This window comes from Spermophilus citellus (assembly GCF_964194105.1).
Source record: "Spermophilus citellus genome assembly, chromosome: 14".
NCBI classification, from domain to species: Eukaryota; Metazoa; Chordata; class Mammalia; order Rodentia; family Sciuridae; genus Spermophilus; species Spermophilus citellus.
Window position 1 is genome coordinate 63132637 of NC_138194.1, and position 22952 is coordinate 63155588.

At 43.8% G+C, this 22952-nt stretch overlaps 1 long non-coding RNA gene across 1 annotated transcript in view; it reads left to right on the top strand.

Moving 5' to 3' along the window:
- The first annotated feature begins 3737 nt into the window (after nucleotides 1–3737).
- Nucleotides 3738–22952, top strand: part of LOC308633704 — a 66626-nt gene continuing 47411 nt past the window's right edge. Inside the window, exon 1 of the long non-coding RNA XR_014018849.1 lies at nucleotides 3738–3829. This is a non-coding gene — a long non-coding RNA (uncharacterized lncRNA). The remainder of the gene's footprint in view (nucleotides 3830–22952) is intronic.

A 22952-nucleotide genomic window follows, 5' to 3' on the forward strand; every position in this document is an offset into this window, starting at 1 on the left:
AGAATGTCCTGTAAGCATTACAGGGATTTGTCCTTGACCCTCAGAAAGAAAGGCAACAGACACTCAGAATGATAAAAATCCAATTTAGGAACTATAGCAAAAAGGAGAAGGTTTTTAGTAGTGGTTTTGAACAGTGCTTCCAAAACTTCCTCTAAACTGGACTGACTTTGCAGAGCTGGACCTATATTGAATCTTAAACACTGAAAAGTATTCAACAATACTGAGTAATCCTCTCACATGGTCCAGCCCTGCTGCAGATCCTTGGATCCCAGAAGAGGAGAATACCATTATTATTCTGGAGCAGCTCACAATGGAATGGGGACATTGACTATCAATTACTTGGGGTGTGTGGGAGGGTGCCTCCAAAGAACCTAATGGAGGTTTGCACAAGGCATGATGGGAACAGAGTAAAACCCAGCTATGTTTGTCTGGGGAGGTCAGAGAAAGCCTCAGGAGGCCTTGCTAAAGTTCCCACTTGGAAGATAATTTGTTTTCAAAGCTTTATGGTTTAAGATCCCCTTTCTGTGCTTCTATAGCTTTCATCCTACTGTAGTCCCCTCTACCCTGATTGGGCTCCTGGCTTAGTAGTGATAGTTAACATTTGTGTTCTTACCAGGAGCTAGTCACTGCCCAGAGTGAGCCCATCTCACAGAATCTTAGAACAAGCTCACAAAGCAAACATTATTCATATTCCTACCCTACAAATAAGATATCTGAGACATGGAGGGATTAGTGGATTGACCAAAGTCCCACAGAGACAGAGCCAGGGTGGTCAAGCGCTCAGTCTGGTGGTAGAGACAAATCAGGGGTCAGCAAACTGTGGCCCACAGGTGAATCTAGCCTTGTTTTTGCAAATAAAGTTTTATTGGAATGTAGCTTTGTTCACTATGGTCTCTGGCTGCTCTCATGCAAAGGCAGAGTTACGTAGTGTGACAGTGACCATATGGCCCACAAAGCCATTTACTTATCTGACCCTCTTCAGAAGAAGTTTGCCAACCCCTGCTCCCAGTCACCACACGAAACAACTTCCTTTCTGATTAAATCAGAGGCTTCCTGAGGGCATGGATTGCCTCCTTCATCTCTGTCATCCAGCCTCTAACCTGGAAAGTTCCATTATTGGTGGTTACACTTCAGTAGAAATTAAAATGCTTATTCAATTTAATGAGTTTAATCTGTGTTTGAACAGTCCCAAAACTCCTTCTGAAAATGTAAAAATCATGTTTGCTGCAACCTTCATTAGTCCAAGCAAACCCAAGAGGTCAAGACTGATGGTTTTAACAGTGTAACAGGGACAAACTCTAAATTAAAGTGCATAGTACATCTGCTTTTCTTTTTTCCTGAATCTCTGCAATAAGCTGCCTGGTGGAGGAGGGGACCCAATATATCTTTCAGCACTTTGGAAACTGGAAAGTACCCAGAAGCAGAACCTCAAGAAGACAAGAATAAGCAGGAAAAGCTGACACTGAGTCCCCAGAGTCCTGAGCAGCCCTGAAAGGAAAAGCAAAGGGTAAGGGATGAAGCAGGTGTCATTCTTCAGTAGTAGGGAGGAGGTGAGGGCTTTCAGACTTGGAAGAAGCTACCCATTTCATGGTGGTCCCTAGAATGAGGTGAAATCACAAGTGCACCCCCCACCACCACATACACATACACTCTGGCTTTCCCCATGGAGCATGCCCCACTTGGGATCACAAGGGCTGCCTTGATGTGGGAGGAAAAACACGCCATGGAATAGGAGAGCTGGATCAGACCTGGCCCAGAGCCTGACACAGCACAGTAGTGACTGAGTTCCCCAAGGACTGTGTGTTGACCATCATAAGTGGTATCAAGTACTAGCATCAGCTGCAGGACTAATCTCAGCTTTGGCTGCACTAGCTCCAGTGCCTTGTGCAAGTAGTTTGTAAATTAGATTAAAAATTCTTTGAAGGCAGGGACTGCATCTTCTCCATCTTTATATTTCTAGAACCTAGGAAACAATAGATGCTCAATATTGAATTAATGAATCCCTCTAAACCTTGGGCATTCCTGTGACTATTAAGTGAGAAAATAAATGTCAGGCCCAAGCATTTAGTAAGTAGGACCGCAGATAACAGAGAATAAGGTTGAAGTAAAGCCAGCATTGCTGTGCCTCAGTTTCCTTGACAATAAAATGGAATCACAAGTGCCTGATAGAAATTAAGGATAGAATGAATACAAAAGCATTTTTTTCCTCTCACAGGAGCTTCTACCTATCTCCATGACAGCACTTGTTATATGCATCACAATTACCTGTTTCCAATTGCTCTACCTCCCAGCACAGGAGCTGGAAAATAGCAGGTGCTCAACAAATGTGTGCTAAGTTAACAGCCAATGTGATGCATAGCAGCATAATCAAGGAAAATGACAAATCAGCTTTTCATTTTGAATGTGGTAAACATTCTATAACGTTATAAAGAATCTTTAAGCAAAAAGCAAGTGGTTTTCAAATTGTGTATTTTATGCCAGTACATACATTTATTAACATTCCCCTGCCTTTGCCAATTTCTGGGGGTTTTCCCATCAAAAGAGTCAGCATTTCAGATCAGTGTGCTTTCCATATTTTGGTTCACATCTTTTATTTTCTGAAGTGGAAAATAATTTTTGTTTTTTGTCCAGGATTCTTACATCTTTGATGTTAGTGGAATCATTTCATCTATGCCACTAAGTTTGCCAAACTTGCTTGATTTTATAAATTACACCAGGGTGCTGATTTTCCTAGTCTTCAATAAAGGTGTTTCCCTCATGGAAGTCTACAAAGCACCTGAAAGCAAGCAAGATATTTCCACGCACCCACTTTCTCTGACTTCCAATTTGTTTTCATGTCCTGTGTCATACTTTTAGCTGAACGAGTATTATGAGCATACATCTTAAAAAATCTATGGAACTTAAGATGCATCTGATTGAATTATTACATTTGTAAATTTGGCTGAGCAGGTGGCTCCGTGAGAGTGCTTGTTTAGCATGCACGAGGTCCTGGGCTCTGTGAGAGTGCTTGTTTAGCATGCACGAGGTCCTGGGCTCCATCCCTAGCACTGTTAAAAAAAAAAAGTAAATTTTGCTAAAAACTAAATGATTAAGAGATTCTCAGCTATGGCATAATGTGAGGAATAAGATTCATGCAGTCTAGTAAAAAATGACAAACATGCACAGGCATTGATCAGCAGAGCCAGGGAGCACTAAAGCTATGCTTCTTTCCTCATTGTTGGTAGACATGGCAATCAATCACACCCAACTAAAGTTCTTAATCTTTGTTCTTTCTTCATGTGACATGAAACCAATAATTCCTATGCAGCAATGTGCAAGTCCTGGTACTGTCTCTGCAGCTCCATCTTTCTCAGCCACCCCTGAAAGTAATTCCCAATGTAAAGGAGTTACAAGAGCCATTCAATTGGGAGAACCTGGAGGCTACTTTGTTTTTAAGTCAGTCATTGGTCAAATTAGCATAAGTTGCAATAACCATTTTGCACTTGGTTGCCACAAAATAATGTTATAACTCTGTAAGAATCCTCAAGAAAAATGTATCATAGATAGGCACTATTGTGGACTGAATATTTGTGTCCCCCAGAATTCATGTTGGAATCCTAACCCCCAGAGTATTGGTAATTAGGAGGTGGGGCCTTTTGGGAGATGATTGGGCTATGAGCAAGCGTGGAAAGGTCCTGCATGGGATTAAAAGAGGCCCCAGAGAGCCCTTCTTCCTCTTCCACCAAGTGACAGCACAGCAAGAAGGTACACCTACGAGCCACACCAAGAGCTCGCACCAGACATAGAGTCTACTGGAACCTTGTCCTTGGACTTTCCAGTCTCCAGAACTGTGAGTAATGCATTTCTTTTGTTTATAAACTACCAGTTTACAGTATTTCGTTACAGCTGCCAGACTCAGACAGGCATGTGGGGTGCTTAGACTGTGGCCAGTCTATTTTACCTGGTGGGTGACTATTCATTTCTCCGAGTAAACATGACAGTTTTCTCATGGAATGTAGTTTAAATGAATGGTTTTTATGAATCCATTTGCCTTGCATTCTGTTTTGCAATCCAACTCCCCAGTTGATTTTAGTTAGCACACTTTTAGTCGGGTTCTTGAGACCTTCAAAACAAATAAAATGGAGCTTCATATTTAACTTTCTGTATAACGTGACTTTGCAGGAAATAAAACATACTTATAAAATCCAGCTCTTACTTTGTAATAGATCAGCCCAAAGTTTAGTAGATTCCAACAACAAATGTCATTATTTCTCAAATATTTAGTGTGGATTGAGTGGTACTTCTGGGCTGGCTTAATGGGAGTTGTTGGCCTCAGCTTAACTGCACTCAGGTGTTTTGGGATCTTGACTGGTAAAAGATTTCTTGGGCAGCTGGGACCTATCAAGGATAAACAAATCTAGACATTAAAAGCAACGAAAACAAAGCCAGGCATGGTGGCACCTGCCTGTAATCTCAGCTACTCAGGAGACTGAGGCGGGAGGAGCACATGTTTGAGGCCAGCCTGGGCAATTTAGTGAGACCCTCTTTCAAAATACAAAATAAAAAGGGCTGGAAGGGTGGGGATGTAGCTTTGTGGTAGAATGCCTCTAGATTCAATGCCCCCTATTGGGTGGGGGAGGGGGTCAGAATTTAAAAACAGATTATTCTATAAAAACAGCAGCCAGAAAGAGCTGAGCTCTATCCCAATTTGCAAAGCATAGACTGGGTCGTTTAAAGGGAGAATGATAGCTTTGCAGACACCCAGAGTCAGAAGTGAAGAATTACAAAAAGCCTGTGAGAATGCTGGCCAATGTCCATGTGATTAGGCCAGGGGTGTCTGCTAACTGGCCTTATCAGGTTTAGGCACCCATCTCCCCCAGAGACTGGGTGGCAAGATCCTGTCCTCCCTAAAGGTCACCTTTCAAAGGAATGGCCTTCAGATTCTGCAAAAAGACACTCTTGGCTGCAGGAGACACATATACATCTCATAAAGACACAGGAAGGATTTATGATTGCAAGCAGTTTTTGTTTTGTTTTGACTAAATGCTTAAAGAAAGGTTAGGGCCCTGTCTGCAGGCATTATCTGGAATGCACTGTAAATTCTTTGGGCAGCCTTGAGTTTGTCCAGACAAAGTCGGTCCGACAAACAAAGTTGTTAGAAACGATGCTAGAGTTTGGTCAGATGTCTCCAAGCTCTGGTGATTTTGCAGTTCTCAGACATCTGCACATGGAAGCTCATCTTCCAACAGGCTCATCACAAGTGACAGAGAAGGCAAGCCCCATATGTTGAAGTCTCTACTTGCTTCATGTGTAATAACATCTCAGTTGCCAAAGAGTCAGATGGTTAAGCCCAGATTCCAGGGAAGGAGAAACACACTCATCCACAGGATGAGCAGAGCATCAAGTTCTATTGCTGCAGGCTGTGCACAGATAAGTAGGAGGAATCATTGCAGCCAGCTTTGCAAACAATTACCAAAAAGGTGTGGTATATCATCAATCAGAATTTTCTCCCACAATCCTATTCCCCAAGCAAGCAAAAAAAAAGTAAATTTTAATCACATGGCATCTCAGCTTAAACTAGTATATTTGATCATTTAAATAGTCCACTTACATAGAGGGAGTCTCTCTGAAATAAAATTGGCTTTAGTCCTAATTGGCTAAGATGGTGTCTGGGGGTAGGAATGTGGTAGAGGAGAGTCTGGCCCAGTTTCTGTGTATGGTTGGTCCATTTGTGTCTTGAACTGGCTATGTTGTATTTGGAGTAGCGTTCCTTCTAGACCATGCCCTGTGTGCCACGTCATGATCCAACTGTAGCTGTATCAAATGAAGGGACATCTTTTTCCAGCTGATCATCCCAGATGGGTACTATTATAGTTCAAATATGAGGTATCCCCCTAAAGCTCACATATGAGACAATGCAAGAACATTCAGAAGTGAATGATTGGGTTTGGGTAGTCTTAACCTAATCAGTGCATTAATCCACTGATATATGGATTAACTGGGTGGTAACTGTAGATGGGTAGTGAGTGGCTGGAGGAGGCAGGTCACTCGGGGCATGCCTTTGGGGTTTATATTTTGTCTCCAGTGAGCAGGGATCTGCTTCCTGTTGCCATGTCTTGAGCTGCTTTTCTCTCCCCTGATGTTCTGCTACACTTTGGGTCCAGAGCTATGGAGTTGGCCCTCAATGGACTGAGACCCATGAAACTGGGTCAAAATAAATGTTTCCTCCTCTAATTGTTCTTGTCAGGTCTTTCTGTCACAGCAACAAAAATGATGACTAAAACGGGTACCCTTTTGCCTTATTCTAATGTACATAAAGACACTTTATATCTCTGGGCACAATGTTCCTCACCTTCTCTGGTCCCCTGCAGGGTGTTCCTTAGTGATCTACTTACTTCCTGCCTGCCTGGCCCTTGCAGTGGAAGCCTGGGTGGAGACTGACTAGTCTTGATTGGCCTCCCACAGCTTGCTAGGATCCAGTAGCACTTCCTGACTGGATCAGCCTCCCTCAGCTTTGGAAGGCACTAAAGATCTCTATGAGAGCTGTCTTCAGTCCCAGAGAGGGCCTTCCTGTGGGTTTGCTCAGTGGTATTCTCTCAAGAACTACTTGACTCTATCGTGTCCAGTATCTCCAGATATGTCTAAATCCTATTTTTGCCACAACAGATATGTGTGCTACTAAGTTGATGTGGCTGCTTTCTAGAATGTTCAGGGAGGGTCCCAACATGTGGGCTCTTTCCAGGATTCCACAGAAGCAGTATTCTCTGCCTCGGGAGCTCCCCTCAACTTCTCCATCCCCTCTACTCGGGATCTCCCTAGGCTGGAACTCAGGAGCACACAACTCTCTTTGTTTTCATTTTCCTACCAACATTGGGTCTGGAAATAGGCAAGCTTCCTTGTCATGGTCTCCTCACTCTGATTCTATCTAAGTTTTTATAAAATATTATTTTAGTTGTAGGTGGACATAATACTTTCATTTTATTGTATGTGGTGCTGAGAATCAAACCCAGGGCCTCACACATGCTAGGCAAGCACTCTACCGCTGAGCCACAACCCCAGCCCTCTATCTAAATTTTAATAGTGGGAAGGACAGTTAGTTCCCTCTATTCTGTAGACAGTCCTATCTGCTAATTGCTTCAAGTTTGATTTTTTTTAATATGCTAAAAGGATAAATTTCCAGATATGGATAATTATTTCTCAAAACAATAGCCTAACTTGTAGGATTACTGTCATTGTGTAATTGTATTTTGCATCACATTGAAGAGTTGACCTTCTTTGTCTTCCTTTGGAATAAATGCTAATCTCTGCCACATTTCTCCAAGAGAGGAATGAGGAACAGGAGGAGGGCTACCCACCCCCCACATCTACTGAATCAGAGTCTCTGTGAGTGGGGCCCAGGATTCTGTTTTAACAGTTCCTCCAGGAGACTTTGGTGCCCAGTGAAGTTTGAGAAATGCTGGACTTTGGTGTGGGAATTGTGCTATATATGAAAATGCATCTCAAAGCTTTCATGATTTCCCATGGAACAGTCTGGATCACTTGAGATGAGGTTGCTACAGTAGTTTGTAAATTGTCCACTTAATAAATGTACCATTACTCATTAATTGGCCCCAAACAGCAAAAACAATAAATCAATGAAGTTCCTCTCGCTTCTGTATAATGGTCTCCCATAGGACAAAAGCCAATACAGGAAAAGGAGGCCAGACATAATCCAGTGGATTTCTATTTTTCAGAGATTATCCCTCCATGATTATTCAATTGATCCTACTCTTTTTTTCCCCTTTTTGAGATGAGTTCTTGCTATGTTGCCAAAGCTACTCGTTTATTTCATATATGCAGAAGTAAACATTTCAAAAGGACTAGAGGTTGTGGGTTAATGAAGCCTTACCCAGGGCTTTGGGAGCACCTGTTCAGGAGGGCCCCAACTCTCATGGGAAGCTGTTGAGCCAGCACAAGGAATGTGGATCTTCTCTCAGACATCCAAAGGACGTCCAGCCCTCTGGAGTTAATTCTGCATTCAGGTGCTGCAATGCAGTTTTGGGTGGCTAGGGGGCAGCAGCAGGTTGAGTGTCTATGTAGCCAACTAGAAGGAAGAGAAGGGGCCACCACTCGGGAGGATCTTGCAGCCAACAGTGACATGACAAGGTCAGGAAAGGTGGCACTGACGAAGACAAGCATGGCACAGTTGAAACACAAGAGTCGAGGACCATTGCTGAAATATCATTCAGCTCGGGAGATGATAGAGTCGAAGCAAGAGCCCTTGAGCTGAGGATGGAGGTTAGATATGTGGGGAGACGATGCAACCCATCAGCCAGAGTGGCATCCAGGTCAGAGCTGGTGGTACCTCCTGTCCCTGGCCTCTGATCTCAGGACATCTCAGGACAGTGGTCTCCCAGAGAGGTAGCTCCAAGAGCAAGCCCAGCCCTTCACATTGCATCATTCTAAGTTTATCCATTTGTCAGTTTTCTGGCAGTAGGCTCTGTGCCTACTGCTGACTCATCTATTTCAGGACAAGAAGTCTAAGGACTTGGGGATGAAAAGCTCTTTAGCTGATCTGAAATGGAGGCAGCACCAGCCAGAGGGTTGGACACCAACATAGATCAAGACCTTCTTGTCTTTGGGGTCAAAGTTAGGGGAAACTGTGGCTTTGCTGTTTCTTTCTAGAAATATGTAGACTTGAAAAACCAGGGAGTAAAAACCTCCTGCCCACCTGTGAGCAAATGGCAGGAGGAGCCCAGAGAGTACTTCCCCGAGTATTGCCACATGTCGGGGTGATAGGTTCTGCTGCTGTGTGCTACAGGGGGTGACCTGGGGTGGCACAGCCATTCTGAGTCTCGTTAAAGGGAAGATGGTCATCCTGCTGGCCTCAAGGTGTCAGAGGATCTAGTAAATGCTCCTGTTTCCTCTCAACAGCTTCAGAATGTTATGACAACAGGAAGACCATTGCCTTCCACATTAAAATACAGAAGGAAAAGGAAGAAGGGTACCCTGTAAATATTACTTCCGGGAGGTCTCCTTACAGATGATAAAAAATCATTTCAACAGCAGGACAGTCTGTTCAAGGGGCAAGTTCCCTCATTGGAGGGCTGTGTGCCCTCCACTCGTCTGGCCCATCCACGATGTGGCATCGTTAATCAACAGGGCTAAGAGGGAGCGAAGCAGACAGTGCCAACTCCACATCAGGTGTTTTTCTCATATTTTGGTTTGGCTTTCCAGGGACATCTAAGCTTTATACATAGTGCTCAGAGCTGCTGACCAATTAGACTAAGGCTGTGAGAAAAAAAGACATTAAACTGAAGAAGGAAGGGAACCAAACCAACACTTTGTATCATTTTGATACCCTATTGAAAACATTTTAAAATTCTTCCAATCTGTTTGTGTCTGCTTTAGTATGGCGTTCTCAGAACCTATGACACCTACCAAATTCACATTTACTGATATGTAAAAATGGCTGTTCCCACACAGTGAAATACTATTGTTGTAGAGACAAACGAGGCAAGGCACCGAAGATAGCAGAAAACAGTTTTATTTGGCTGCAGCCAGGGTCAGAGGGCACAGCTTTGGCTGCAATCAATCAATCCCCTGAACCCCAAGTTTAGGTAGTTTCAGAATTTTATACCCAGCATGTAAGGGGAGGGGCTCAGAAGTTCACAGTCTGCAGAAGTTCGTATAAAAGCAGCTTTTCTTGCACTGTTCTGGGCAAGTTAACCCTTCAAGGACAACACCTGAGAAGGGGAGAGCTTCTTCTCCCCTTTCTTTCCTTCCCCTGCCAGCTGTTACCATGGAGCCCAACTGGTACCTTCTCTTATCTTAGAAATGTAGACATCTCTGTGAAGCCCAGCTCAAGGCCACAGGCCTTGTTTACACATTTCTACAAACTACTATACTGGATACATTTGTGGAAAAACTAGTAAGGGAGTGTCCAGCACCTGGAGTGCTGGTATCTTCTCTGCCAGTGGCCAAGTAAATCGGGGCAACAAGAAAATAGGAAGTTTATCTACATTGAACTCTTTTGCAGAGACTGTTTTGCTCTCGATCCTAAAATCGGCCATGGTGAAGATTTCTGGAGAAGCCCAGTTAAGACTTTTCTGTGGAGAAAGGGGGTGCCACTTTACTATGTTGTTATTTAGAGGGTCATGTATTTGTGGACGTGGGAAAGCCTTCACTTGAATATTAAAATAACATGTATTGTAAATATCCTTTTTGGGGAGAGACCCCAAAAATGTATGAATTAGTGTGTTAATTGTGTACATGGGATTATGATTCTTTCTTTTACTTAGGTATTTTTTTGTCTAATTTTTATGAAATAAACCTGTATCTTTTTACAAAGTTAAAGCATTTTTTTTTTAATAGTGAGTGACAGCACCAGGGAAAGGGCCTCTGCAATAGAATTTTCTAGAGTTGTGACATAGTCCAGGGTTGCTTTACAAACCAAGTCTTAATAAGTAAGGGCATTTAGTCATGCAAAAATTACTTCTGGAATACAGCGGGAATACTTTTTGTAATTGGCTCCAGCACCTCTGAGAAGCATTTGAGAAAGAGAGCCTATGTTCTGAGATAAGTCAGATATGAAGTGTTGTTCACTCAGAAATGTCATCAAGATGGCACAGGAGGACATCTAGCAGCCAGCAGCTAGATCTGTTTCTGTCCCTGTCTGGAGCCAACAGTCCCTGGACTCCAGGACTTGCCCTCAGAAAGTATATGTGTCTTTTTCGTCTGGTTCTGCTTTTCTGTGGCTGCTCCATTTCCTTGTGTTTGAGTTTTCTACAAGCCCAGAGCAACAGATGTGGAGAGGGAAGTGCACCAGGACCAGGGAGCAGAAACCAAAGGGCGTTGAGTGGCCTGAACACCCCGACTGCGGGGTCAGGCCTGCAGAGCGCCTCTCCTCACATATGTCGCTGGGTTCATCCTTCTGTGATCCATGTGGAGTATGGTGGCTTTTGTTTCTCATTCTATACTCAAATACCATAGAAATGCAAATTTTAAAAATTTTAATGTTAAAAAAAACTTGTGAACTGTTGATAGGAAATACCTAGTACTATCTTGGATGTGGTTTGAATATCTATCTTATACTGAAATTAGGATTAAATATTTTATATATTTAGCATAGTACCTGGTATGTCATAATAGATGCTAGCTAATAGTACTTTCTATTTTTCCTTTTTAGCATAAAATAAACTTGCCCATAATTCCAAATTTTGGCTATTTTGAATAAAAAGTTTAGATTAATTCTTGTCCCATGGAGAGTCAAAGTTCTCAGTTGTGAAATAATGCTTAATTTGATTCCCAGGCATAGATTCCTTGCTGTTTTCACCCTGATTACCCTACTTGATCTCCATCATGGTTTGGAAGTTTGGATAGTTTTTGCAATGCTTCTTTGCTCTGCTGATCTTGAGATGGGTGTTTGTGTTCTGGGACCCCCGGAGGTTCAATATCGGTGTTTTTATCTTGAGATCCAGTAGTTGCATCCAACTAGATTTTAGATAGTTAGCCCAGGAAGTTTGTGCCAGAAAAGGACTGTTGCTGCTGATCTGCTTTCTTCAGGCTGCCAAATGGTATAATAATGAAACTTCTAGAGACAACCAGGAGAAGCTATTAAAAAAAAAAAAGAGATGAGCAATTGCCAGCCGTGGCGATCCACTCCAAATGACACCTTAGGTAAGTGATGGATATGGGTTTTTTTGTTTCTTGTTCTTTTGTCTCATGGGAGAAACATGCCTTTCCTTCTTCATCCTGTGGTTCAGTCCTCATGTGACCTGAGTGGTCCCGCAGGGTACATCACAACCACACATTGGACTTTCTCAGGAACTCTTAAGAACTCCTTTCTTCACTTTAAAATTAACTGTGAGGATTATATAAATCAAAAGCTGCTTGTAGTCATCTGCCTTTACAAGGAGTGGTAGGGAAAATATTCCTAAGAATGAAGTAAAAATGGAGCTAAGAGGTGGAGAAATGGTCACCTGAATGCTCCTTATGAGCCCCACAGACCAGCCCTGCTAGAAGCCATCTGTGTCCTGCTCCTCCACAGGTATGAGAGGGAGCCAATAAAAGTCTGATTGGGCACAATGCCACATGCTTATAATCCCAACAACACAAGAGGCTGAGGCAGAAGGATCGCAATTTTGAGGCCAGGCTCAACACTTTAGCTAGACTCCGTCTCAAAATTTTTTTAAAAAATAAAAAGGGCTGAGGATGTAGCTCCATGGCAAAGCACCCTGGATTCAATTCCTAGTATCTACATACACACACACACACACACACACACACACACACACACGTCTGGATTGGTCTCTATCATTGACAATTGAAGATATTCCTGTATTACAAAGCTCCTTGAACAATATTTATTGACTTCCTCCTTTGTGACCGGCACAGAGCTATGATCTTTTCTTGATAGATTTTCATTCTACATTGAGGCAAATGAAGCAGATCTTCAGAAGTAGTGATCATCTCCTCAGAGTCCATGGAACCCAGAAATCTTGTTTGACCTCAACCTTAGAAGGTCAATAGATCATGAAATAGCAACAGTTTTCTCCTCTTCGGCCCATCAGATTCAGTCTAACCAAAAAGGAATATCACATCCCCAGCATTCCTCCAACATTGCCGTCGCCACTGGGACATCCAGGTCCATGCACCACATGGTGCTTTTAAGAATTCTTAGCTGACCCTGTGCCATTTCTGGAGATATTGGGTTCTCCATAAAGCCATCTCTATTTTCTAGAATTTCTGTAGCATTATCATAAACCAGGTGACCTAAGATCTAGAAATTTAAAATCACAATTCTGGTCAAAATGGCAGCAGGGCTACGTTCTGAAGGCTCTAAGAATCCTTCTTACCTCTTCCTAGGCTCTAGTGGTTTCCAGGAAACCTTGGAGTTGTTGGCTTGTAGCTGTACCAACCTCATCCCTGCCTCCATCCTCATATGCCTTCTAAATTCCCCTGTGACTCTGTCCTCACATGGCCTCCTGATCAGGACACCTGTCATTGGATGTCAGGCCCACCCTAATCCTGTATGATTGTCGCGACCCCCTTGCCCGCAAGGAAGACGCAACAACAGGAATCTTCTTTCAGCCGTTTATTCAGGTCCTTGATATTTCTTCTTCTTCCTTTCGGATGCCTCTCCCAGCCTTAATAAAGCATCTCAAGCCCCAATGCGAAGCTGCCACGTGGAGCTTTCTCATAGGGTGTTAAAAAACCATGCGCCAACTCTCCCAAATAAGGAGTTGTTTGTTACAGACCACAGCGGAGCCAGCGCCATCTTGTAATGGCGACCACAGTCCACAGAAACGGCTCACCACAGTTCCCCCTTTTGTTTTCCAAAAACAATACAGGCGAGAGTAGAGGTCCTATCCCACTGTGCAGAAGTGGCTGCATAGTATGGCTCAGCCCCAAGGAGGGCCCTTCCCCAGATCTGAGGCCATATCAGCCGACGCCTTTTTTCGTGGGACGGGGCGTGGACGCGTCTAACCCGCATGCAATAGGACATGCTCTCCTTGAGGTCCACTTCAAGGATCACTCAAGTGCAGTGCCTTGCCTCGCATCCTGTATCGTGACGATGGTGGACGAAGGGGGATAACCGAGGCTGAACTGTGGCTGTATAGAAATACGACGACAAACAAGTTGGCAACACCCTAAAAGAAAGGCACGGGTCTTAAGGCAATAGAAAAGCACTAGTGTGGAAACCCATCTGCGTGCAATGGCAGTAAAGCCGGCAGAGTGCAAGGGCTTTCCAACACTAAGAGAATAACAAAGAAAGACATGTCGATCCCAGTGCAATGTTCATAAAACTTGGGGTGCAACGACCATGTCAAAGATTTACTGTTTAATCTGCGCAAGCCAGACTTGAGGTGAGATGCCATTTTCTAAAGCTGCAAGAGCTTGTATGATCATAGCTTTATCTGGACCAATTTCCGGCCAAATATTCGCCAATGATACGGGAGGCATTCCTGGAATCATTAAATCATGAACCGGCATCGGCATTGGCCAAGCCCGTGCCGCTGCCCACCACTGCATTGGTGTCGTCCATGTCATCGGCACCAGCACCAGAGCCAGAGCACTCAGCAGAATGAAGATCCTCATCACGGGGTTGCTGTGGTATTTCTTGTTGCTGAGTAGCTGGTGTCAAGACTCTTCTTGTCAGGCGTTCAGGGACCCACAATGGTTCCGTGCGATCCTGGGAAAAAACACATACAGATCCTCGTGCCCATGTCAGCACGGTGTCGGGGCCGTTCCATTGGCCCGTAAGAACATCTTTCCACTTAACATAGCCAATCACAGAGGGCTGAGGGGACACATGTCTATCGGCCGCAGAGCGACCGTGAATATCCAAATTCAAAAAATTAATGGTAAAGAGAGCTAAGGACAGGCGTTCTTTAGGAGTATGTTCAGCTCCTATTCCCCCCTTTTGTTTTTGTAAAGTTTCCTTTAAGGTGCGATGAGCACGCTCAACAGTAGGCTGCCGCATAGTGGCAAGCACACATAATTGGAAAGGTTTATCACTCTGGAGCCTGCATAAAGTAGCATGTTGTATAGCTTCTTCTACTGTCATAAGGGCCGCTCTAGCCTCTTTAGTGAGGCTACGAGGGGAAGTAAGATCTGGATCACCCCTAAGAGTAGCATACAAAGGCTGTAGCATAACATTAGAAATATGTAAATATCCTCGTATCCAATTAATATCTCCCAGCAGTTTTTGATAATCATTTAGAGTTTGGAGATCCTGAGTTCGTATGGCGATTTTTTGTGGTCGTAATTTGCCATACCCAATTGTTGCTCCCAAATACTTAATAGAATCCCCTGTTTGAACCTTTTCAGGTGCAATATGCAGTCCATATTGAGCTAACAACTTCACTAGGTCTTTATAGGCCTCATGAATTGTCTGCTCTAATTTAGCAGCCAATAATACATCATCCATATAATGAATGATCTTGATGGAGGAATACTTTTGTCTGAGAGGTGCGAGTGTCTTCCCCACATACATCTGACACATCGTGGGACTATTAGCCATTCCCTGCGGCAACACTACCCACTCAAACCTTTGATCTGGTTCCTCGTGGTTACACGATGGTGCTGCTTTACATTCCTTGGTGCATTGCTCAAAGACCAATTGCTTAACAAGGGGCATGGCTCTATCAGGATCCCCAAAAATCTTTCCAGCGGCATCCACCATCCTTGCTACAAAGTCTGAAAAGGGTTCTGTAGGGCCTTGTATAATCTTGGTCAAATTACCAGATACCTCTCCTCTGTTTGGAAGTGACTTCCATGCCCGAATGCAAATGTTATTAATTTGATCATATACCTCAAGAGGGAATCCTGTCTGTTGATTAGCAAATCTACCTTGCCCCAAAAGCATGTCCTTATCCCAATGAGGATGTCCCGCCGCATGGTTTTGGGCGGCCTGTTCTATTGCGCCCTCTAACACGAATGTTCTCCAGTCCAAATATTTACCTGGGGAAACACAAGCCCGAACAAGGCTAGCCCAATCAGAGGGAGTCATACAGTATCTAGACAGACTCTCCACCTGAGTTAGTGTGAAGGCGGCATCCACCCCATAAGTGCGCACAGACTCCGCCAGGGTCTTCACAATTTTAAAATCTAAAGGCTCATGGAATCTTCCCCTATTATCGTCCTGAAAAACTGGATAAGCAAGACCCATCTCAGCGTGAACAGCCTTCCATGTTTGAGCATGGAAAGCTCTCCCCGAAACACCCCCACCATACGGCGGTGGATCCGGAGGATCACATTTCTTGAGCCCCTGCTTATCTTTGCTCCCTTCTCCTACAGCTAAACTCCCTAGCTGGCGAGACAGCCTCCCAAGCTCCTCCTCCTCATTCTCCTCTTCCTCTGACCCACTTTCACATGGAGGTGTGCGCAGCGCACTGAGATCTGGATACAATCGCCTCTTCCCCTGTTTCACGCTCCGCACACTTCCATCCTCCCGAGATACCTCACTTCCTGCCGTCTCTGATTTCTCCTCATGTAATTGTTCTAGAACTTCCTGTCCTTTAGTAAGTGCGTCATGACATCTGTCCTCTGTGAGGCAACTACGGACTATTCTCCAAAGGGGTATCACCCCGCCCTCTAATATGCCCTGCTCAGAAGCAAAGTCAAGATCTTTGCCTAATTTATCCCAACTAGGTATGGTAAGGCTGCCCGAAAATGCAAACCACGGTGCAGCAATATCTATCTTCTGTAAAAATCTCTGTAAAGTACGATGCTTCACTTCCAGGCCCTTGGAACGTAACAGGCCATCTAGGGCCAGGAGAAGCGGACTTGAAGATGCGGCACCCATGACACAACAACAAAAGAAACACAGAAAACAAAAGACACAGACGACAAAAGAAACACAGAAAACAAAAGTGAAAGTACACATTGCAGCTGCAATAAAATATGAGGCTCTCTCTTTCTTTGTAGAGGAGCTGACCCCGCTTTGGTCGCGGATCCCACTTACTGGGACTATCCCCGCTTTGGTCGCGGGTCCCACTTACCTGGGACTATCCGGTGCACCACCCCTGACGACTGAAAGTTCTGGTTCCCGGGTTTCGGCACCACTTGTCGCGACCCCCTTGCCCGCAAGGAAGACGCAACAACAGGAATCTTCTTTCAGCCGTTTATTCAGGTCCTTGATATTTCTTCTTCTTCCTTTCGGATGCCTCTCCCAGCCTTAATAAAGCATCTCAAGCCCCAATGCGAAGCTGCCACGTGGAGCTTTCTCATAGGGTGTTAAAAAACCATGCGCCAACTCTCCCAAATAAGGAGTTGTTTGTTACAGACCACAGCGGAGCCAGCGCCATCTTGTAATGGCGACCACAGTCCGCAGAAACGGCTCACCACATATGATGTCATCTTAACTTAGCTAATTACATCTGCAAAAGCTGTTTCCAAGTATAGAAGCCCAATTTATTTACAGAGGCTATGTTCTAAGACCCCCAGTGGATGTTTGAAACCTCAGAGAGGCTTGAGCTTGGTCTTAAAAAAAAAAAAAAAAAAATGTCAGGCAAAGAGAAAGTAAAGCCCAGCAGAGAGAAGAGTATAAGAACAAAGGAGATAAGGGAAAAGAGTGAAGGATCTAGTATGGGTAGAGGAGGGGCCCTCATTAGGGGGTTGACTCCATGATGATGTTCTCTTTGACCCCCAACTGGTACATGAAGAATGTGTCTGTCATCTTAAGTGCAAGGCATTTGAGCCCATATGGTCTTGTTTAAATAAATAAATAAATAAATAACACATTCTATACTTTGGAACGTTGTAATTTGGAAACCAATATCCAAGAATGGTCTATGAAAAAAACGGTATCTTTGCTATTTTTAGAAGCAACCACCCTCTTTCTCTGAGTAATAAGCCTAACACCCAGACTTATGATTCAAGGACTCAATGAAAACTATCAGATTAATTTTCTCACAATAGTATCCCTTTTGTACTCATAATGCTGCTCAAAATAACTCTGCCTACAAGGATATTGAGGCCCTTATGCACATGGTTTCACTTGCTGGAAAGAGCAAATGAAAAGCAGTGAGGCCTTGGGGGATGGTTATAAAGGGAGCCCTTGCAGGCACCAGCTATAGAACAACCTTTGAGAACATGTGCCACGACTACTTCTTCCCTACAATGGCAGCCACAGTGAGGCCCCTGAACTGCCCGGAGGACACGGGTGACCCATGCTGGGCCTCACGGAAGTGCTATATGGTTACTATTTGAAGGAGGTTTTTTGTTTCCATTTGTTTAAAAGTCTTGTCCCATGGTTCTTGATATTAGAAACTGCCACTTTTTTTTTTTTTTTTTTGGAAGAGCCCCATGATCACACATCTGAGTCTTAAGGTAACTGGAGCCAGGACAGAGCTTGAGAAGCCAAAAAAAAAAAAAAAAAAAAAAGTATTGATAAGTACCATTAACCATCACTCACTTTTTTTGTTTTTTGGTACCAGGGATTGAACTCGGGGGCACTCAACCACTGAGCCACATGCCCAGCCCTATTTTGTATTTTATTTAGAGACAGGGTCTCACTGGGTTGCTTAGCGCCTGATGACTTTGAACTCGGGATCTTCCTGTCTCAGCCTCCTGAGCTGCTGGGATTACAGGTGTCACCACCATGCCCAACCTAACACTAATCTTATTTCCTTTGTCCTTCACATCATCCTCATGGAGCATTGGCAGAGGAAACTCCTACCCAGCATCCATTTTGCTCATTCTGTTAAAAACTTTAGATCAATTAACTCCAACAGTTTATGTGAACAAAGAATGATTCAGCACTCTGAGCCAGAGGAGATTCGGAGAGCCCTACCCTGCCCAGTGAGCAAGGAGCTTTTATAGTCTGGACACGGGAACAAAGATTGGCCACAGCTAGGTGCTTGCCTTATTTGGGTACACTCTGATCAGTGGACTATTTGTGATTGCCTTAAACATTGTGGATTGTTACAAAATACACTTTTTTTTTTTTAAGAGTGAGAGGAGAGAGAGAGAGAGAGAATTTTTAATATTTATTTTTTAGTTCTCGGCAGACACAACATCTTTGTTTGTATGTGGTGCTGAGGATCGAACCCGGGCCGCACGCATGCCAGGCGAGGGCGCTACCGCTTGAGCCACATCCCCAGCCCCTACAAAATACACTCTTAAATTAGGTTTTGGTTTGTTTCTATACTAAGTTTGGTTGAGGTTCATTATGTTGGAACTCAGTATGGAGACAGCCTCGCACTAATGGTCTCTGATTGTGGAATTTCACACTTCTAATTGAACCCCAGTTTCCTTCTTCCCCAATATAACCTTGACCAAAGGGATCCATGCTCCAGGGAGGGCTCAGTTCACCTGAGGGTAATCCTGTCTCCATCCCAGGGACATTTGGGAATGCATATGTGCACCTCTTCTCTGGAAAGTGAGATTAGAGGAGGATGCTCCTGGGGATTATCAGAAAAATTTCCTTAATCTCTGACACCTGAATGGTGTAATCTCTGATGCCTGAGTGGTGGCAGCAGTCCAACTGACTATTTAGGCAGAGTTAGCACAAAGATGGCAGAGCTTCCTCAGTGGCACAGGTGAGCCATTGAGTTAAGAGCCTTCCAGATGTCCTCATGCCTAAGAGAAGCAAGGCCCTTACTGCTTAATCTAATTTGAGTTGAATTATCATGCTACTTGCAGCCAAAGGTATCCTAATTGACACTCTGCTATTATTTTCCTCACTTAGAAATCCAGAGTCAGTCAAGTGAGTAACTTGCTCAAAGCTTCCACCAAGTGAGTCAGAGTAGAGTTCAAGGTCATGTCTCTGACTAATGCCAAGCCCTAACCTGCTGATGAATGTAAGAATGGGCCAGCATCTTCGGGAGAAAAACCATGGAACCACAGATTCAGATGTTCATGGGGCTGGGATATGAGAAAGGAACTAGTCTAATTCCTCTCTGAATGTTCCTCACCACATTGGGGGAGATCTGAGATGGAGTCCCCCAAGCAGCCAGGGTGATGCAACATCCTGGCCTTTGGATGCTGGAGGGGTAGCATTTGGAAAGGACCCCATGGGTTTCTTTGGAAGAACTAAAGGGTCCTCGACCTCTTTTATAGCATTAAAAGTAACAACACTTTCACAGAACTTTTCTGTGTACAAGGTGCTTTTTGATATGAATTTAGTTCTGATTCTTTGAATAATTCTATTGAGATTATGAACTAGCCTCCACTTTACAGATGAGAAAACTGAGGCCCTGTGAAGTTATAGGGCTTGTCCCAAGTCTCTCAGCTAAGTGTTGGAGCTGGGACTTGGTTTGATGTCTGTCTGGTTCTAACTCCCCTGCTCTTCCCATGCCCCACTGTGTTGTCAATGTGATTCTTATTCCTGTGGGTGACAAGCTCAAGGACATAAACTTTAAAATTTTGAGCAACAACTTGGGCAATGGTGATTTGCATGGTTGATGCTATAACTCTAAGCAATTTAGAAGGTGGTTTAAAGTCTTACCCTTCTAGAAGGACCTAACTGTATTTGGAGTTCTCAACCAGTGTGCAGCCCTGGAGCCAAGAATCCTGATGGTCTAGTAATAGGAGAGTCCCTTTAGCACAGGTTGGAAAGCCTTGGGCAGTGAGCCTTTTGGCCAAACCTCAGGTAGGATTGGAGAATTTTGCAGGACAGAGAACCTTTCATTGAAAAGCTCTTTGCTCTCGACTAGTTCACTAGACAGGAGAAGATGCTTTCCACTGTCACCTGGCAATGTATCCTTGCTGAGAAAACTTTTGTCATAAAATCATGGAGGAATTCAGTCTATTGGTTTCTTAAAGCTACTTGCTGAGGTTTCTTCTTGATTGTTTCCAAAGATTATAAACTCACTTGCCTCAAGCAAGCACACACTCATCCAGAACTACTCTGTCACCAAAGGTTGTATATATTGCCAAGAGACTGGAATTGGGCATGTAGCCCCTGGTGTTGCCTTGGGATGGTCTGGTTTTTAAGAACATTAATTTGAATGCTGAGTACAAAGTACTAAACAAACCTTTAATCCTCATAACCTATGGCAGCAGGTGTTATCATTCCTATGGGAGTTCCAGAGTCTTATGTCCCATCTGACTTGGTAAAAGACCCACAATGAATAAGTAGTAGAGAAGACACTGTTTTGTGAGGGTCAACTTCTGTTGGCAGGTGTTAGTGCTACCCACTGTGACCCACCCATTGTGACGGGGTGACAAGAGCAGGATGTCGAGGCACTACTGGTTTATGGACCAGCATACTATGCATGCATATGTTAATATATGGTAGAATCAGGTTGGCCAGAGGCTTGGACCTCTATGAGCTTCCAGTCTAAAGGAGACAGATGGGGAAGAAACTTCCAGCTCAAAATGAACATCTCCCTGTCTTTGAAAGTGATGAGTGACAAGCTAACCCCTGAACTTCTCAGCATGCTTCACAGTTATAGTAAAGTTCTGGACAACGGGATATAAGAGAAAATGATCTGTGCAATTTATCAGTTGTGCCTTTAAAAATAAGCAATGTCCTCCACCCTTTCCCCTTTTCCTTTCTGTTGCTTCAGTCTTGATGGCAGGAGCTAGAGGTATAATCTAGAACCATGAGTTAGAGGTCACATATTGAGGACAGCAGAGCAGCAAGAATGAATGAACCTGGGCCCTGATGATTATGGAGCTGCCGTAGCATTCGGCATTGTGTCCCTGAGAGAAAGTCAATTATTCATTTAAATCACTGTTACTTAGGCCTCTGTTGAAGTTAGCATTCCATTGGAAAAATGTGCAGGTACAAATACCTAGGAATTTATGCCTAGTGACTAGATAGGCCCATCTGTATAAAGGTGGGAAATAAGAAAAGTACCACTGACTTGCTCCTGAAAGCCTTGAAAGGTGCCTCAAGAGCACCTACTAGTCTGTTGTGGTGTGTATTTGCTCTCTTTTTCTGCTCCCTGTCACCCACACGGCCTTCAGCGTGGCCAGTCTTCTCACAGCCATAGCAGATCAGTCTTCTAGTCTAGTGGAGTAAGATGCCGTGAAAAACATGTCCACAAAGAAGCTATAATCTTCAAGGACAGGTATGACGGACACAATTTTCGGGAGGAGGGAGCCACATCTTGCTGGAAGGAATCTGGATTGGCTGCCTAAAAGAAGCACCTTTTTTGTTTGTTTGTTTGTTTTCTGCAGGAGAATTTCAGGAAGGGAGAGCAGGGTCAGTAGCACCAAATGCTGCTCAGATGGAGGAAAATCCAGGGGAAGCCTGTTGACTTTGGCAAATAGGAGATAACAGGTCATCAAGAAGTGGGCATTCTAGGGAATAGGACTGAACAGTGGCAAAGCTACACAGGCAAGCAATGCCCCTTATCGGAGAGGACTGATTGGCAGGAAGTAAAAGAGGAAGAAAACACAGAGACCAGCAAGATAAGAAGAGATAATCTGAAATTGTAGGGAAAGGGGATGTAGGACAGGGAGAAATGGTTGATGCTGGAAAGGAACAGGAAGAGCAGACCTAAGAGGAAGGAGAGGAGGGTCCTGAGGGTTGGAACTTTGGCTGGAGCAGGGAAGCCTCCAAGAAAGGAAGGAAGCATCTCTCAGAAGACATCACAAATACCAAGACTGGCTTTAAATTCCCATTTCTTAAAAAAAAAAAAAAAAAAACACAATTTCGATGGAAGTTCATCTAAATAAATCTTTTTGATTTCAGGAAACATCTTTTGAGAAAATGGGAACTTGGAGAAAAGTTTTAAAGGGGGTTGGAGGCCATGCAAGTAAAGATGCACAAAATTCAGTTTGGCCCACGAGGAAACTAAGGGTGGGATTAGCATGAAGCATTTCTCTGGAGATGGAGAAAAATGTTCTAAAAGCCCATGTTAATAGAATGGGTTTATCTGTCAGGCAGAAAATAGCAATGACTCTCTTCATTATGAAACAGAAAAACAAAAGGATTAGACCACTATAAATTATTTTAAGAAGGTTTGGGAAAGATCTGTTGTGGTTACCCCCTTCACAGTGCATCCCAGCTCGCCCCTGTCAGGGAGAGCATTCGGCTTCTGCTCCTCTGCTGGGCCTGACTTTAGTTCTCCACTAACGCGAGCTCCAGATCTGGCTAGCACCAGCTGGTTCTCCTCAGTGGGTTCTTAGGAAGCCTCTATTTTCTTGTTACCCTAGTATTTATGACTCCACTAAATTTGTTCTCAATAGAATATTTAGTGACTTAATTTGTGACAATTTCACCACTCATGACCTCCAGGAAATTTCAGTAATTGTTTCTAAGGTGACATCAACTAGTGACAAGAAGCATGAATTGTGGCACATGCCTACTATGTGCTAGGCATGGCTCTAAATACACCATCTCATTCAATCCTGACAACAACCTCTGTCAAACTACTGCCACTCTCCGGCTATAAAACCTTAGGACAACTTCCTCCCTTTTCGTCAGTTGCTGCATTTTAAAATGTAATAATGATAATGATAATAATGAGTCTGTCATAGAGTTGTAAAGATTAAATGAGTTTAAGTCACTTTAAGTGCTTAAAAAAGTATTCAGT